The sequence below is a fragment of the Lissotriton vulgaris genome, unplaced genomic scaffold (genome assembly GCF_964263255.1).
Source record: "Lissotriton vulgaris unplaced genomic scaffold, aLisVul1.2 SCAFFOLD_1057, whole genome shotgun sequence".
NCBI lineage: Eukaryota > Metazoa > Chordata > Amphibia > Caudata > Salamandridae > Lissotriton > Lissotriton vulgaris.
Genome location: NW_028250023.1, coordinates 91,624 through 109,212, shown reverse-complemented (window position 1 = coordinate 109,212; position 17,589 = coordinate 91,624). Strand labels below are relative to the sequence as shown.

The 17,589-nt window shown below is 50.5% G+C and overlaps 1 protein-coding gene across 1 annotated transcript in view; it reads left to right on the top strand.

The window, feature by feature from the left end:
* Positions 1-17,589, top strand: part of LOC147663417 (uncharacterized) — a 455,662-nt gene that overhangs the window by 387,032 nt on the left and 51,041 nt on the right. The gene's annotated exons all lie outside the window — the stretch shown is intronic.

The window sequence follows — 17,589 nt, the reverse complement described above, 5'->3', positions numbered from 1 at the left end:
AATGGCTGTACATATGCATAGGGGTACGGGTTCTTACTGGCAGGGTGATACGGTCAATAATTTACAGTATCCATGGTGCCCACAGGGAGAGGAGTGGGAGAAGAAGTGAAATGAATGCTGTCTATGTACATCGAATTTGTCAGATTTCACAGTCGCCCCTTTTTACATAGCAGCAATCATTTTTGCAGCTGATGACATTACGGGCAGGCAAGCATCGATGACGAATTAGCACTTTGTCGATACTAACATGTGGCGTACAATCATAGACAGTTAAGGTGAAGGGAAGAATGCAGTACATACGAAATTACATTTTCGGTGTGTTCCTTAACAGTTAAACGCATTACATAGCACAAGGCTTTCTGACTTAAAAAATGTGACCAATGAACAGTTTTGACCAGGCAGTTGAGAGCGGAATTCAGTCCAATGCACAGTATTTCTTCGTCACAGTGTCTTTTTATCAGCGAGCCATCACTGGTAGGCTCTAATCCGGGTACCTTCGGTGGCGCTGTTGAGCACCGGCGATGGAGCTACGGGTCCAGCTCGGTTCCATCCTCACGCGTTGCGGGGTGCGGTCAGTCCCCTGCTGTTAGACCACAGTCCTGTTCCCTAAACAGTCCGTTTGGTGGCGCCTTATGCTCGGCACCTATAGTTCTATGGCAACACCCTATTCCCATATGAATGCAGTTCTTTCCTTTGGCAAAAAGTCACGTGGGAAGGTGGGTGAATGTTGTTCAAACAGTCAACGGGAGAAAGAGTGAGCGGAGTTGGGTCAGAGTTCCTGGGACACACAAAAGGGACCAAGGGAGCAAAGGATAACAAGCCCAAAGAAGGGGGACGGAGACTCCAGGCACACGTGGGTTAGCAGACGGAGGGCTTCAGGGCAGCCCGTCATTTTTCATTTTCCACGTCGAAAGTGCTGTCTCGTCCGTATCTTGTTGCTCTGCAGCTCCACCTTCGGTCGAGGTCACACGTGTCCCAAGATCTGTAGCCAGGCTGTACGTCACATCCGACCCATCTCCTTCGGTGATCGAGCATCTTTGAATGAGTACAAGACAGTGTTTTAGAGAAATGGCAGAAGAAGATATCTACGCATGTGAATTCCTCCCTCAATTTTTCGCATTTGAGTCCTTATGGTCATTGGTCACAGTCAGAGGTCTATTACCAAGCAGTGCATGTGTCAGCATTCCTACTGTGTTTATGGCAGGTATATTCATTGTCCTATTTATAACTTATGCGAGGATAAATGACATTTCCATCAACTGTGCGTTACATTGCATTCAATATTACAGAGCATTTCCCTTCAGGACTTGGCTAACATTTTCAGACAGGGCGGAGATGCCATCATCGGGGGTCGGGCAAGACAAGATTTCCTCAAGGGTCAGCAGCTACCCATGGTCATTATGTTTATACCGGGGACAACGGAAGCGGTTCTATCAAAAAGTGGGGCGGGGATGCTTCAGGCGCTTGCGCTTGGGTGCAAAGGGGTGGGGCAATCGGGGTATTGGGTGTCAATCTAGACGTTGGCGTTCGTCTCTGAAGAACAGACATAGGATGCCATTGACATACAGTTCCCCTAGAAATGGCCTGATTTGGGGGACTTTTAGTCGTCTTACCTGTCCTTTCCTTCTTAGCCAATTCAAGTTCATTCATTTTTGCAGAAAGGAGAGGCAGTAACATGGCAAGATACAGTCATTTTAGTTTTGGTCAATTTCGCTGAACACCTTCGTGTTCAAATACGTATCAAATCGGGGTGGTGCCGGTGGGGCACAATTTTACCAAAAAGATGGACAGAAAATAGGGAGGCTCTCAAAGAGAGTGAGAATCGTCCGCAGCCTAAACGAGCCATTCGGTACACGTATGACATGTAAGGAGAGAGAGAGAAAGAAGGGTGGAGAGAGAGACGTGTACGAAAATAGGTCATTTAGTGCGTTCACAACACGGAACAGCAAGGGTCAGGTAACATGCAGATATAGACAGAGGGGAGACATATATTCGTACGTTACACACACACAAACTCAGACGGGGAAGACGGCACATGTATTACACATAGACAAGACATTCACAACAAGACGGGAAACAATTGTTAGTCCACAACATCTGTTTTTTATATATATCCTACATGTCTTTACTATCCTATTTATCTACGTGCTTAGCTCTTTCTGCCTTTCCCCCCTTTTTCTTCTCGTTTGTCATGCCTGTGAGCGTTCCCAATTACCAATACTCACACCTCCGTTGACTGATCGGAAATCAACCTGGTCATGCTAGTTACCCATGGTTGGATCTTAAACCATTTTTCTGTTCCCTCCTGTGGTGGGAAGTTCTCCAGGCTGAGGCAACGGCAAGTATTGATCGGGAAAACAGTCGGACAGCTTGGCTATATCTGCAAGAGTGTGAGAAAGGGAGTAGTGCATTTTGAACATCGGCGACATTTCTAACTTCCTAGACGGGTGGCGCCGTGGCAACCCTTATACGTACAATTTTCTTTTTGTCCTTTCCCTACCTAGTCAAAACGTCCAGTCATTTCATCTAACGCGTCTTTTCTTAGTCAATTTTATTTTTGTCACTCAGTACCTGTCCGGTCTCTATGTCAGTCCATCCTCCCAGTCGCTATGTCCTAAGGAAGATCAGTCATGTTAAGTCTACGTCTTGTCTGTTAAGAACCTATCGTTATGACGACTTCACACATATTCCCTCTTTTCCTTTTCCGTCGGTGGTCTGACCGTCGCTCTTCCACACTTCAGCCGACGTTCCGACGTGACCTGCAGAAGGGAGGGAAAAGAAGGGGTGGGGGTGGCAGCATTCAAAGTACATCAGCATGTAGTAGCCCGAAAATGTTTTTACTTACCACATACTCGACTCATCTTCACGTACCGCCTTTCTTTACCATCTCGGCGTTTAAGCCCAGATGGACCAGAGAGGTCAGACAGATAATCGTTGACGATCTGTGCGACATGAGCTACTTGGTCGTAACCTCTTTTGATCGGGTACAAGGGTGGCGGCCGGGTGGCATTTCTGTGGTGTCGTTTCAGGGCTTCTAAAGCACCTTTCCGGCTGCCTGTCACACATAGTGTGGCTGCTAAATATCGGGTCCTTTTTAACCTTTAGCCTTCATCATACTTTCTCGTTGCTCATAGTAGTAATTCATTCAAAACTCATTAATGCAATCCGCTACAATGATGCTTTCGTTTCCAAAATACCTTTAATAAAAGAGGGTTGACACATAAATACAGGCCTACAACCCGGTGGGCTAGCCACGGAGCAGATTGGAACTGTGCATGGGAAGAACGAAGCTAGTGGCAGTTCATTGTATAAAGTGCGGCAGTGCAATAAAATCATATTAAACTCTCCTACAGAGCAAGCATGATGCATGTCAGTAATTCATCTTAAATACGTTCATAAATACGTCGTCCAATGATCATTCATTTATACCAATTCATTTCCCAACTCATAAACAGTACCCACCCTTAAGTCAATTCATTGTTTAAGCACATACTCAATATCCTTCATATTTACTTTCATTATCCAAACGTTATATATATCTCGGTGCAAAAAGCTTGCGCGATCAGGGTGCAACAAAGTTCATTAAAAACGTCACATTTTGTGTCGGCGCCATTTTGGGTGGGGTCAGGCGAGTTCTAGCATAGTCTGAGTGTCTCTAGTCTCGCAAGGTTGGCCCAGAACTTTTCCATTGGCAGTTCAGAAAGTCTCGTGCAATATGGTTAACAGTCTAACAACATGGACCATGAGTCAAAGAGTGGGAAGGGCGGCAACAATTTTCCTACCGGGTCATTCTGGTGTTCCTCCGGAACTGAACAAGCCTGTGCCGTGGCGGTATCTTAGCCATTTCCGATCCAAGTCTGGTGCCGGCAGGAGCAGCACCGCTGTCGTGGTTCCCGGCGAAGGGGACGGGGGCACCCATGCAGGGGGTCGGGGGCCCCCCGGCTCTTATAGAATCTTCAAGGTCGAGGAGAGGCGATATGGAGCGTGTGCCCGTCCTGGGCAGAGGACCTCTTTTTGATGTTGACCCTTAAGCGAAGAGCGTTGGGGTGTCGCTGGAAGCCTCCACCTGGAGGGAGGTGGGGGAGGGCCGTTCGCGGCATCTCCCCCTTCCAGCGACCCTGCGCCGTTCCCCGGCTCCATAGTTTTCGACATCGGCCATGCCAGCCAGTGATGATGAGGGGGGGGGGTGGTCGGCGGCTGAGGCAAGACAGCCCCCCCCTCCCTTTTTGACATGTGGCGGGACTACCTGATTCTCCAGGGAGCCCGAAATGTGGCGGGACTGCCTGTCACTATGCAAGCGGCGGCGGGCGGTGAATTTGGCATGTGGCGGGACTATCTGATTTGCCGCCGTTCTTGCCTTGGCTTCGGTTCTGGACCAGCAGGCGATGGCATGCGGCGAATTTGAAATGTGGCGGGACTACTTGATTCGCTGTCGTTTCGCCTTGGCTCCGGCCCTCAACAGGAGCCGGATCGGGTGAGAGAGAGGGGTGGTCGGCGGCCGAGGCAAGACAGCCCCCTCTCTCCCCGCGGCCTGCAGGGCGGCAGAAGGGAGAAGACGGAGAGGTCCTTGTCATCCTTTTTGGACCGCCTGCCCAACATCGTCTCCTTCTGACCGTGGGCAGGCGAGTCCCTCGTGCCTCCAGGCCTCGCCTTCCGGATGGGCGTAACCGCGGGCCTGTTGCACTTCGGGAGCTTCCGGAATGGGGGTAGGTACCTATTGAGTTGTTTCTATTTCATGTGACCGTTATTTGGGCGGGGCGGGCAATGAGGCAGACATGTTGGGAACAGGAACAGACAGAGAAGCCTAGCTACCTCGTGGCTATGTTCTGATATCGAATCGTTTCGCCATGTTACATTTCTTATCCCGAACTACTTCTAATGTTTCTTATTTTTGGTGAAGTCAAAAGCTCATCAGGGGGTTACTGACTTAGCCTGATTTCTTTTTATTTTTCTTTCTCTTCCTTAGCGTGTTTCGAGCTAAAGCTTTCTGTTAGTAGGGAACGGTGATCACTTCATATTTTTATGTGTCCTTTTCACTAGGGGGGGTACATCTGGACGGACCAGACGAGTCCCCTCCAATAAATGGTCCGGGGTGGAACGAGATTATCGATCAAAAGGGGAACATATATTCCTTCATTAGGGTATCATCCTGGACAGACCGAGCGATGTACTTCCACTTACTAGGGTAGCCTCCTGGACGGACCAGTCGGTCTATTTCTATTAAATGGCCCATGAGTAGAGAGCATATGTCCTCCATAAGAGTAGTCTCCTGGGCGGACCATGCGAGCTACCCCACAATAACCAACCAGTGGGGAGTGGGTAGGACTGACGAATTCACAAAGGGGCATAACCTACCCTTTTCTACTTGCAAAGACTAGACAGAGTGTTTCTATTTTACGTTGTTTGCAAATAGAAAATACCTCAAACGAAACAATTCCTGGAACAACAATGTCCAGGCAACCAACCAATCAGTGGGGAGAAAAACAGGCATGACGGATTACAACGGGGACAAATGTCTGCATTACCTGCCCTTCGCTATCCATAAAGGGAACAGAATATTCCTATTCATCTCTGTTTGTGGACAGGGAAGATCTCAAAGAGCAACAATCGATTATTAATCGACTTCAAACAATTCAGTGGGGAGAAAAGTAGGCATGACGGATTACAACGGGGACAAAAGTCTGCATTACCTACCCTTCTCTATCTGCAAAGAGGGACGACGTTCCTATTCGCCGCTGTTTGCAAACAGAGAATGTCTCGTTCTCACAAGAGAACCAATATGTCAAGTAGCCCTCAAAGCTAAATGAACCAATACCAATAATGCCAGTATACAAATACTGGTTTTCAATACAAACAATCAATCAATCAGGTGGACAGAGCCACCCTACCAATCAGGCGTAAAAACACCCTACTTAATCTTACCCGGACCGGACCATACGGACAGTTCTTCGACTCCTTCCTCCAGCGCCCGATCGTTCTCTTACTCCATGTAGCATTCCTGTGGGATTCCAGTCAGGACAATAGGTCACTCAAGAGAGGTCCGTTCAGAATTGGTGAAGTTCTGTCGATCGGCAGCCGGGCTAGGGCCCTCTCAAGGCAGGCATACCCCGATCATTTTAGACGTTCACTTTTTCGTCTGGATCTCTCTTACCGAACCCCATGTCACTGATGGACCCCGCGTTGGGACGCCAATTGTGGAAAGTGAGCCCATAATTCTATCGATGCCCAGGCTGCTGGCGCAAACCGCCTCTTAGTTCCCATTCCGAATAATTACCAAAATAAAGAGACGGGCGCTGGGAGCAGGAATCAAGAACAGAGTTTATTACTCATGAGGAGAGCATGTCATTTCGGACACGAAACACAGTGTCTTTCGGGAGGTGCTCTAACAAGTGAGCATGAGACTCCGGCTTTTATACATTTGCAGAACGTTTGATGATGCAATCGGGTCAATGTGTCGCAAAAGGGAAACATTCCTATAATCCTCGTGATGATCCTATTCCACATACATTCACAATGGGGACCCTTGACCTGCTGATAAGAGGGGAGGGCAATCATGCAGCTGAGTGTGTCGTAGGATGTGTGCGCCTGATCATGGCCCAGGGGGTGGGGTGACTAGGCATACAATAAGGGCAGTAAATGGTATCTCCTGGCTTAGGCGATGGCCTCGGACATGCGTGGTCAGCCGGACTCGGGGGAAGGGGTCATCAAAGGAGTGGTATTCATGTCTGCGTGGACAATCGAGCGTGGAGGGAGGGCTCGTCAATAGAGGGGCATTCATGGAAGGGAAGGAGGTGCTGGTCAGGCGCGGCCGTGACTCTCAAGGACAGGGCTTTGCGGAAGAAGAGGGTTTACGACTTGTTCATGTGAGGAGAAGGAGGGGGGGGGGACGGGGTGCGTGCAGGACCAGAGCCGCGCAGAGAGGGAGAGAGAGAGAGATCTTACGACCTGTACATGGGGGAACAGGGGCAGTCAGATACAATTGGGGGGCTATGTCAGCTGAGGCGAAGGATACTTCTTCGAGAGGGGAATGGAGAAGGCCTGGGTCAAGCAGGAGGGTTACCTTTCACATCAGGGTCGCGCAAAGGGAGCGGGTTTCATGGCCTATACATGAGAGAGGGGGTGCAAGATACGCGCAGGAGGGAAGCTGGGGATTCCAATGGGTAAAAAGGCCATGGTGCCTAGAATGGCTGTACATATGCATAGGGGTACGGGTTCTTACTGGCAGGGTGATACGGTCAATAATTTACAGTATCCATGGTGCCCACAGGGAGAGGAGTGGGAGAAGAAGTGAAATGAATGCTGTCTATGTACATCGAATTTGTCAGATTTCACATGGGGGTCAATATGCTTGATGCTATGCGAAACCCGGCAGAGCGGGTTCAGTGCGGCCCGTCATTGCGGTCAGTGATGGCGACCCTTGAGGCACTTCAGGCGACTATGAAGACCCAGGCCTGGAATCTGATGTTGGCGGCGGACGGAATTAGAGGATCGGGACCGGACTCTGATTTGTTGCCCGAGACCCGGTGGCCTGTTCCTTTCCCTATTGCTACCCCAGCGATGCCATTTGACCCGGTGCCTGGAGTTTTCCATGCCCCTGCAGAAGTGGAGCGGTTCGAACATGTGGAGATTGGCGATGCACCTATAAAGTCGGAATCTTTGGAACTGCAATTGGCGGAACATTTCACTGCTTTTCCCGATTTGGAGACGTTTGCTCGTAATTGTGATCTGTGTGGGACTGTGTCGCACCCCCTTCCCAGCTGATCCATCAAGATGGCGGATGGGATAGTGCCTGGTCTTAGAGTCGGGAAGGGGCATCGTTGGACTCGAGCGTCTACTTTGGGACTTGCCATCCTCTCTTCGACTAATAGACTATGTTTCGACAACTTCTGTTTGACCTTTGACGATTTTACGGTGGGGCGCTCTTTATCGGAGGGGATCAGCAAATTTGATCGACGGGGCCAAGGCTGAGAGTGTTGTTTGAGGTTTCACAATATTGATTTATCGGTAACCGGACTGCTTTATTTGGTTAACGGAGTCCGGGGCGGGATTTCTGGTTTCCTCTGATGTACTGTTTTATTGTGCTCTGCTTGATTGTGTTCACATTGCCGGGGATTCTTCGTTAAGACGGGGGGAGAGACCCGGGAATGCGTATGACATAGCCCTCCTCCATTTCTCCTTTTTGGGCAGGGTTTTAGTCCCTTCTTTCTTTCCCTTTTCTTTTTTCCCTTTGTTCTTCTATATTTCGGGTTCATTTTTGGGGCGACAGGCACGCTGCTAGGGGGGTAGGCCGTAGTCATCTGCAGGGGTGCAGGCTGGAGGGTTGGAGGGGGGGAATTTTGTTTTTACTATTTGTTTATATGGCCTTTTTTTCTTCTTATCTTTCTTCGCCTTTTCTTTTGTTTCCTCTTTTTCGGGTCAGCGTAGTGGGTCTATTCTTTTGTCAATAGTCGACTTTTTATCTGTGCCTATACTTTCACGGTACTTCAGTACCATCGGGCGGGCGCTCCATTGGTGCGAAAATTAATTGTATGCTTGTTGATCCTGAATCGTATGCCTCGGGGACACTGTTTTGAATGATATCGACCTAACTGTGGACCTCCTACTGTTTTGCCCGCCCTTTATGCACCTTTGTGATATTGTATGGCACCTGATCCTTCTATCTTTATATTATAAAATGGAACCTTTATTATCCTGTTATTTGTATATTTTGGTATGCTGCCAGTTTTAATTGAAGTCGTGCTGTATTCGCCCCCCGGAAGGCCGAGTCTGGCTCTAATTGCTTGATTGAAATGATTTTGATTAGCGGCCAGCCCTGGTGGTTGTAGGCCCATACTTGTAACTGGTTGAAGAATCAATAAAGGTTTTCCAAAAAAAAAAAAAAAATACAAATACATATGTTACCTAAACATTGTTTACATGATTATATGGTTATCACAGACAATATTATTTTCCCAAATAGATAACTAGACGCACAACTGTTGTAAACTCCCAACACCTTATCCTGTCTGGGCTTGGCCGATATACAGTATGTCATTATCTTTCGGAGAACTCATGAATGTTTAAATGTATCCAAACAATAGCTTTGCTACCACAGAAGGCGACACAAGTCTGCTATCAGCTCCAAGATATCTGCCTTTGAAGGTCCGACAGTAAATGTGAAAAATATACGTGTAGTCTTGTTTGACATATTGTTATCATGCTGGTTCATAGCAGTTATGTCTCGGATTAATGGGAAGTCCCCCAATGTAGAGTAAAAGTCAGTGGATAACACTAAGGGGTCTATAATGTCGAGCGGATCGCCACCGCCAATATGGTGGTGGTGATCCACCCGCCTTTATACACCACCCGCCACCCATTTCCCCCCGCCATATTAGGATGATTGGGGCCCGCGGCGGATGGAGAGACTGTCCGCCGCCTTTCTGCTGGTCTAATCGCCGACCGGGCAGAAAACATGCATAACATGGTGTTGGTGTCTGCAAGACACCACCATCCATATTATGATGACAGCGGAAAGCAGCCATTCCATGGCGGCGTTGCCGCCATTGAGAAGCATGCTGTCTTCGCTGTTGGGGGAGGGTGTTGGAGGGCTCGGGGGTGCACATGAGGGGTACCTATGGTACCCCTGCATTGATGTGGACAAGGTGGCAGGCACTGCGCGGTGCCCGTCACCTTGTGCATGTCAATGAACAACATGCATTCCTAGTATTGTGGCAGGCTGTGCTCTGAGCTCCACCCGCCATAATGATGAGAACGTGGAATGCCACTGCCACAGTGGCGGTGGCATCCTAATTGCAGGTGCGGGACCGCCGCACCCCTGGCGGATGGTCCCGCATTCCATTACAGTGGCGGGCGGTCTTTGACCCTGCTCGCTGGCCGGTCGCTCCCCACGCTGCTGCGCTGCTAGGTTGGCACTGTCTCTTGCACCTGTTACTGGATTGCTTCTGCTTAGACTCTGTTGTGTTGCTATCACTGCCTGAATTTGTCTTTCTGTAACCCGTTATTGCAGTAATCTGTTTTGCTATAATCTGTAATCTGTTCTCTCACTGCCCATTAATCCTTTTCTCCCCCAGCCTTATATTGTTGTTCCCCCCTGCCACTCTTGCTGTGCCCTGCTTTTGTTTTCCCCTGCAGTACATCGCCCGCTACTTCCCGCCGCTGCGTCCCTGTGGCCCCATCCCTCTACTCGCCCATTCGCTGCCACGCTCTCGCCTCCCAGGTCCTCCTCCCTCCCAACTCTCCTCATATGGAGGTCACACGCAGTAGTCATGCCGCTGGCGTGCAGAAGGCGTGCTTAAGTCAAGCCCGTCTGTGCCCGTCCATGCCTGGACCGCGCCAAGTGCCAGAACCCCTGGCCCTCACAAACACCACGACGCCCGTCTCCGCTACAACTCCAGCGTCCTCCATGCACGCAACACCGGACGATCACGCACCTGCTTCCGGGCTGCCCCGATGCACCTGCCATTGAACTCTGGGACCCACTCGATACCAACACCCAAGACATCGCCTTCCTGACGGAGACCTGGCTGAACCCCTCCTCGGCACCCGACATCGTCATAGCCATCCCAGAAGGCTACAAGATCACCCGCAAGGACCGCACCAACAGAGCAGGAGAGGAATTACCATCGTCCACAGGAACACTCTCAAAATCTCAACAAACACTGATGACACCCTCAGCACTGCCGACACCGGCACTTCCAGATCCACACCAATGCCAACACCACTCTCAGAGGAACCCTCGTCTACAGACCACCCGGACCCGACCACAGTTCAGCGACTCCATCGCCGACTTCGTCAGCACACACGCCATCGCCTCCATGGACTACATCCTCTGTGGGGACCTGAACTTCCACCTCAAGAACAACAATGACTCCAATTCTTACACCCTGATTGACAACATCGGCAACCTTGGGCTCAGACAACTCGTCACAACACCCACCCACTCTGCCGGCCACACGCTTGACACCATCTTCTCAGCAAGCTCCCACGTCTACTTCAACCACACCACAAAACTTCATTGGACCAACCACAGTTGCATCCACTTCAAATCCAGAAACCCACCACACAACCGCACCCAGCAGAAGCCCCGCTGCTGCTGGAGCAAAGTCACCGGAGACCAGCTAACCACCACCCTCGCCCTAAGCCCAACCGCAGACCCAACCAACCCCAACGCCGCAGCCCGCAACCTCAGACAGTGTATCGACGACCGTGCCAACACGCTTGCCCAGCTCAAGAAACCCTCAGCCACATCAGTAAGAAAGCAAACTGGTTCTCCGAAGACCTCCAGGCCTCCAATCAAAACTGCCGAAAGCTAGAGAAGAACGGGATCCGTGAACGAACACCGGAAAGCTACGCAGCCTACAAGAACGCCACCCGCAGACACCACCACCTCATCAGATCCACCAAAAGAGCCTCCTTCAAAGACCGCCTAGGCAACAACGCACACAACAGCAAAAAGCTCTTCAACATCGTGAAGGAACTCTCCAAACCCCAGCTCCAACATCAACAACATCCCACCTTCGCAAACCCTATGCAACTCGCTTGCCACCTTCCACCGCAAGATCGCAGATATCCACGACCGCTTCAACACCGCGACGGCCCTGGCAACCACCGTGACCTCCACCCCCACAACCACCACCCGCACCAACCCCCTGATCTCCTGGACCAACAACGACAACACCATCAAGATCATGAACTCTGTCCACTCTGGATCCCCGTCAGACCCATGCCCACACCACCTCTTCAACAAAGCCAGCACTGCACCCCATCTACGGAAAGCAATCAACATTTCCTTCAAGACAGCACCCTTCCCGGAGAGCTGGAAGCACGCCGAGATCAACGCCTTACTCAAGAAAACCAAGGCGGACCCCAGGACCTCAAGAACCTCCGACCCATCTCCCTGCTCCCTTTCCCCGCGAAGGTCTTTGAGAAAGCCGTCAACAAACAACTGACCAGATTCCTCGAGGAGAACAGAATCCTGGACCCATCCCAGTCTGGGTTCCGCAGCAACCACAGCACCAAAACTGCCCTCATCGCCGCCACCGAGGACATCAGGACCCTGCTGGACAACAGAGAAGCCGCAGCCCTCATCCTCCTGGACCTGTCAGCCGCCTTCGACACGGTCTGCCACCGCTCTCTACGAACATGCCTCCACGACACCAGGATCAAAGAAAAGGCCCTGGACTGGACCACCTCCTTCCTCTTCGGCAGAACTCAGAGCGTCTGCCTCCCCCCCTTCCGCTCCGAAGCCACCGAGATCATCTGTGGCGTACCCCAGGGCTCATCCCTCAGCCCAACGCTGTTCAACATCTACATAGCACTGCTCACCCACGTTTCTGACTGCACAACCTCAACATCATCTCTTACTCCGATGACACCCAGCTGATCCTCTCCCTCACCAAAGACCCCCACACTGACAAAACCAACCTCCATGAGAGAATAATGGCCGTTGTCGACTGGATGAGAAACAGCCGACTGAAGCTGACCTCGGACAAGGCGAAGGTCCTCATCCTCGGATCCACCCCTTTGTCCTGGAATGACTCCTGGTGGCCGACTGCACTAGGAACAGCTCCTACGCCCACCGACCACACACGCAACCTAGGGGTCATCCTCAACTCTACCCTCTCCATGATGAAGCAGGTCAACGCCGTCTCTTCCTGCTTCAACATCCTCCGCATGCTACGCAGGATGTACAAGTGGATCCCCACCGAAACAAGAAGGACGGTCACCCAGGCCCTCGTCAGCAGCAGACTGGACTATGGAAACGGCCTTTATGCAGGAGCCCCGTCCAAACTCCTGAAACTGCTCTAACGCATCCAGATCGCCTCTGCATGCCTGATCCTCGACATCCCTCGCTGCAGTCACATCACACCCCACCTAAGAGACCTGCACTGGCTCCCCGTCAACAAGAGGATAACCTTCAAGCTCCTCACCCACGCACACAAAGCACTCCATAACACCGGACCAGTGTACCTCAACAGCCGACTCAGCTTCTACACCCCCACCCGCCAGCTCCGCTCCGCCGACCACGCCCTCGCCACTGTCCCCTGCAACCGAAGAGTGACCGCTGGCTGCAGATCATTCTCTCACCTCGCCGCCAAGACATGGAACACCCTTCCCATCCGCCTACGGCAGATTCAAGAACTCCTGAACTACAGAAGACTCCTCAAGACCTAGCTCTTTGAACAGTAGCAGCGTCTCCCTCACCCCTTGGCGCCTTGAGACCCTCACGGGTAAGTAGTGCGCTTTACAAATGCTTTGATTGATTGATTGATTGATTGTCCACTCACCATCGTAATGATGCCCTAAATGTACCTCATGAATTGACCACTGAATTAGGGAGGTCTTCACCCCAGTTTATCGCATGAGCTCTTGCCAGACAGCTGCAGCATTTGTTCCTTTGCTGAGAGCCAATCAGAGAGGAGCAGAGCTAAGCCCAGCTGATGTGTGTTTTTCTTCCAAGTAAACACTCTTTCTAGACTTAAGTCTGATAGTCACAGCTTTTCCAATGTGAACAGTTATGCAGTGTGCCGAGTCCCAATAAATTTTAGAGGCAAGTTAGCTACTCCAAACTCTCATAGTGTAGCACATAGAAGTAGTCTTCCAGTTGCTAAGCTCCTAGGAACATCGCACTCTTGATACAAGTGTTCATATTATTCTTGCTGCTAGTAACATACATGAGTGCTGTTCTAATTATATTCTGTGTGGTTATTACTCATGTACTACACAACAGGATTAGACGGTTGAAATGAACACTTTAAAACATATATAGTGTATTTTCTTAGTACAGTACTTGTGAGTGCTATGCTAAATAACAAAATTGGGTATGAATTACCGCTGCATCCCTGACCCCTTCACAAAAGTGTTAGTTGCCCAGAAAGCACGGACACCACACCGGCACGTATGCCCTGTGGGGTTGTGTGTCTGTGGGGGGGGGGGCGGGATTGTACAATAACTTGGAATTCTGTTTGTGTGATGGAGCGCTGAACCTAGTCCAGTCACCCGTGGGTGGGAAAGCCAAAGCCTATTGAGCTTGGCCAGAGCCCTAGTTTATGCAACACAACAATATTGTGTATATGTTTATTGGGTTTTCAGAAACAATATTTTCTATCCAAAAAAGACAGATAGACAAACAGTTATCATAAGTTTCCCCTTGCTTCACATAAGACCGTATCTTCAAGACCATAATACATACACAAACAAAACATTTCATAATTAAAACGTCAATTATCACTCAAAAGAGAGAACTTGTTTCCGGTCCAGGGAAGGCATGGCTTGGCAGTTCGGGCTGCACTGTTCCCATGAGACACAGGGTCAGACTGATTTGCATATGGCCATGTCTGAACTGGGGTGGCAGAGTGGGCTAAAGAACGGTGATGGATTAAGCCCAGATCTGTTGACTGGGTGTGAGTGTTTGATTGGTTCAGATGCTCTGTCCATCACCACCCCCTTTTGTACCACTTTGTTCGCCATAAGTTGGCAGGGTATGCTCAAACGTGAGTCCCTTGCTCACTTTGCCACTGGATTCAAGCAAGCCGGGCTGAAGATGGCTGAAATGCCAGAAACCGTTCCTTGGAAGGTTGTTTCCGGTCCAGGGAAGACATGGCTTGGCAGTTCGGGCTCGACTGTTCCCAAGAGGCACAGGGTCAGACTGATTTGCATATGGCAATGTCTGAACTCGGGTGGCAGAGTGGGCTAAAGAACGGTGATGGATTAAACCCAGATCTATTGACTGGGTGTGAGTGTTTGATTGGTTCAGATGCTCCGTCCATCACCACCCCCTTTTGTACGACTTAAGGAGGTCGGCACGGATCCGCTGAACCAGTGGGGTAACATTGAGCTCCCATGTGAGGTCAGTGAGAAGGGAAATCCAAATCCCCAAGTACTTGAAAGACAGCCGCCGAAGCGGAATCGTCGACTGCCAATCAAAGCACTCACGTGAGAGATGCAGGGGGACCAGGACGGACTTGGACGGGTTCAGTCGCAGGCCAGGCGCTCGTTCAAAAATGGCCAGTGCCTGAAGACAGCAGGCCCCGAACGAGCAGGGTCAGCCAAAAACAGCACGTCGTCTGCGTATAACGCAATTTTATCCTCCTCTGCTAGGCCGGGCCACCTCCAGCCGGTAAGGGAGCGATCATTGCGGACAAGGCAAGTGAACGGCTCCATCCCCGTGGGGCCCCCGTCGGAGAGGCAGAGTGTGGAAGTTGCTGGCCCCTACGCCTCCCAGAGCGCCTGCGGCGCGGGTAAAGAGTCAGGGCGTCCAGCCTAGCGCCACCGGTGGCAGCGGGTGGAGCGTGATCCTTAGCAGGCATCCGCAGCGGGCGCTCCTCTGTTGCCCATGTCCACGACTCCTTCGGGGTCTCAAAGAAGATGGATTTGTCTTGAAAGAGTACTCACAGCCACGCAGGGAAGAGGAGCCTGTATTGAATGTTAAGCGAGCGCAGCTTCTGCTTGACCTCCCCAAAGGAGCGACGCTGAGATTGGACCTCCCGGTTGTAATCAATGAAGACCATGATCGTCAGGTTCTCGTGTCTGAGCGGCTGCTTCCTCCGGGAATTGGCTAGGATAGTTGAGTATCTGCAGGATAATTGGGCGCGGCGGGGCACCTGGCTGCGGCGGGGGAGCAAGCGATCTGTGTGACCTCTCAATCGAGGACCAGGGGGAGAGCACTCCCTCGGGCATCCAGGAGCGTATCCAGCGTTCCACAAAGTCTGCTGCTGTTCCACTCCCTCAGCAAAGCAAACCAGGCGAAGGTTGTTGCGATGGGCGCGGTTTTCTGCATCCTCGGCCTGTCGGTGGAGTTCCTACGTGTGGGACTGGAGCCGATTCACCTGGGCCTTGAGGTGCTGAACGTCATCCTCCACAGCTGATACTCGGGACTTCGCCTCCTTAATCCGATCGTTGGCGTTGCGAAGTCCTGCCTGATCAGTGCAATATCGACACGGACCTCAGCAATCTTGCCCTCAACCGAGGACTGCGACGTCTGTATCGCCTGGAGAATTACGAGAAATGGCAATGCTGACCAGCTTCACCAAAATGGCAAGTCAGGCCTGGCCAACTTTGGGTCTGGGAATTAATCCTCATCCACAATGCCGTGGTGCGAGCGGCAAAGAGGACCTAAGCTACCATTAATTTGCCCAACACACTGACAATTGTCAGTGAACACTTCCTGAAATGCCACGCACTCGCAACGCTGCGGGTAGCGTGGGCCGTCAGAACTGCAGGGTTACCCCGTGACTCAGCCCCCCACTTATTAAAATGTCTCAAGGCTTCACAATCATATTTTGAGTATCTAAGTAGCCAAGCCATTGGGTAGTGACTCCTCAGTGATGCCGCGTTGTATCGGCCCGTGGTGTGTCCAGTCCCAATACATTGTAACAAAGTAGAGAGCTCCGAGGGGAACATCGCGCAGCATGCATTGCCACTCAGTAATAGTGCATTATAGCAGTTGAGGAGGTGCTATAATGTGTGACTTAGGATTTCAGTGCGGTGATGCGGACCACCACACTAAAATGCGTTAGTCGAATGCCTCATGCATGGTACGTGGCAGCTGGCCATACTGATGCAACTAAACTGAGGTTGTGGGTACGTGGCGCGCCAGCTTACGTGGCAGTCGGAATCTCAGCTATAATGAGTGATTTTTATTTTGCTTCTGAGAGTTGTTAGTGAGTGTGTTTTGAAATACAGCAGCCTGCCAGGCTGTGACCCAGACTACTGTTAGCTGACTATAATTATGAAGGGTGAAACAGCGGAAATCTGTGTTGGGGCCTCTCACATCCTACAAGACTGGACTCGAGAGAGAGAGCCACCTGGCCCGTCCTCCCAACAGGTATCCGAGGCTGTGGCAACATGTCCCTAGTTCAATTCCCTACCTGCCTGGGCCCCTTGGAATTTTTGCTGTCTCCTGGCAACACTAGTATTTTGAAGCTGGTGATATCCACCTGTTCAGAGAGCTCCTCTCACGTCCAGCGTGCCTCCTGATTCGAGACAGGAATCACAGCAGTCCGCATGAATCCTTATGAATTACACCATTTGTGCTGAATGTGTAATAAAGAAATAGACAAACAGATTTAGCTCCATCAGTCAATATCACAGAAAAACCTTTACACTGTGGCATTCATGGCGAAAAGTAATGGTGAAACCATAGGTGACACACCTATTGCTTATAAATGGTTTTAGGAGTGTTTTTGATATTTTAACTAGTTGCCGCAGTTAACAGTAGTGTTGTGCCTCTGCCTGTACAAGGGCACTAGGTTAGTGCCATTCCATTTCTTGTGCTTTGCAGCACTAAACATTTTACTTTCTTGTTGATCAGATGGGTGTAATTTCTGATATTTCTACGCTTTCCTATTCCTCTTCGCTTAATTATGCTGCCCAGAAAGTGTCACTCATAGTCATTGAAATGTCACTCATAGCAATCTAAACCTTGGCAGCTATGATAAGGAATAACCCAAAAACACAGGAAGATTAGAAAAAGTCTGACTTATGCCACACTGTATTTGGACTGGTGTATGAAATTGCATGTTATTTTTCCCTATTTACTTTGCTATGTACCATGATGTGCATCTGAAAAACCAGATATATAAAGCATTA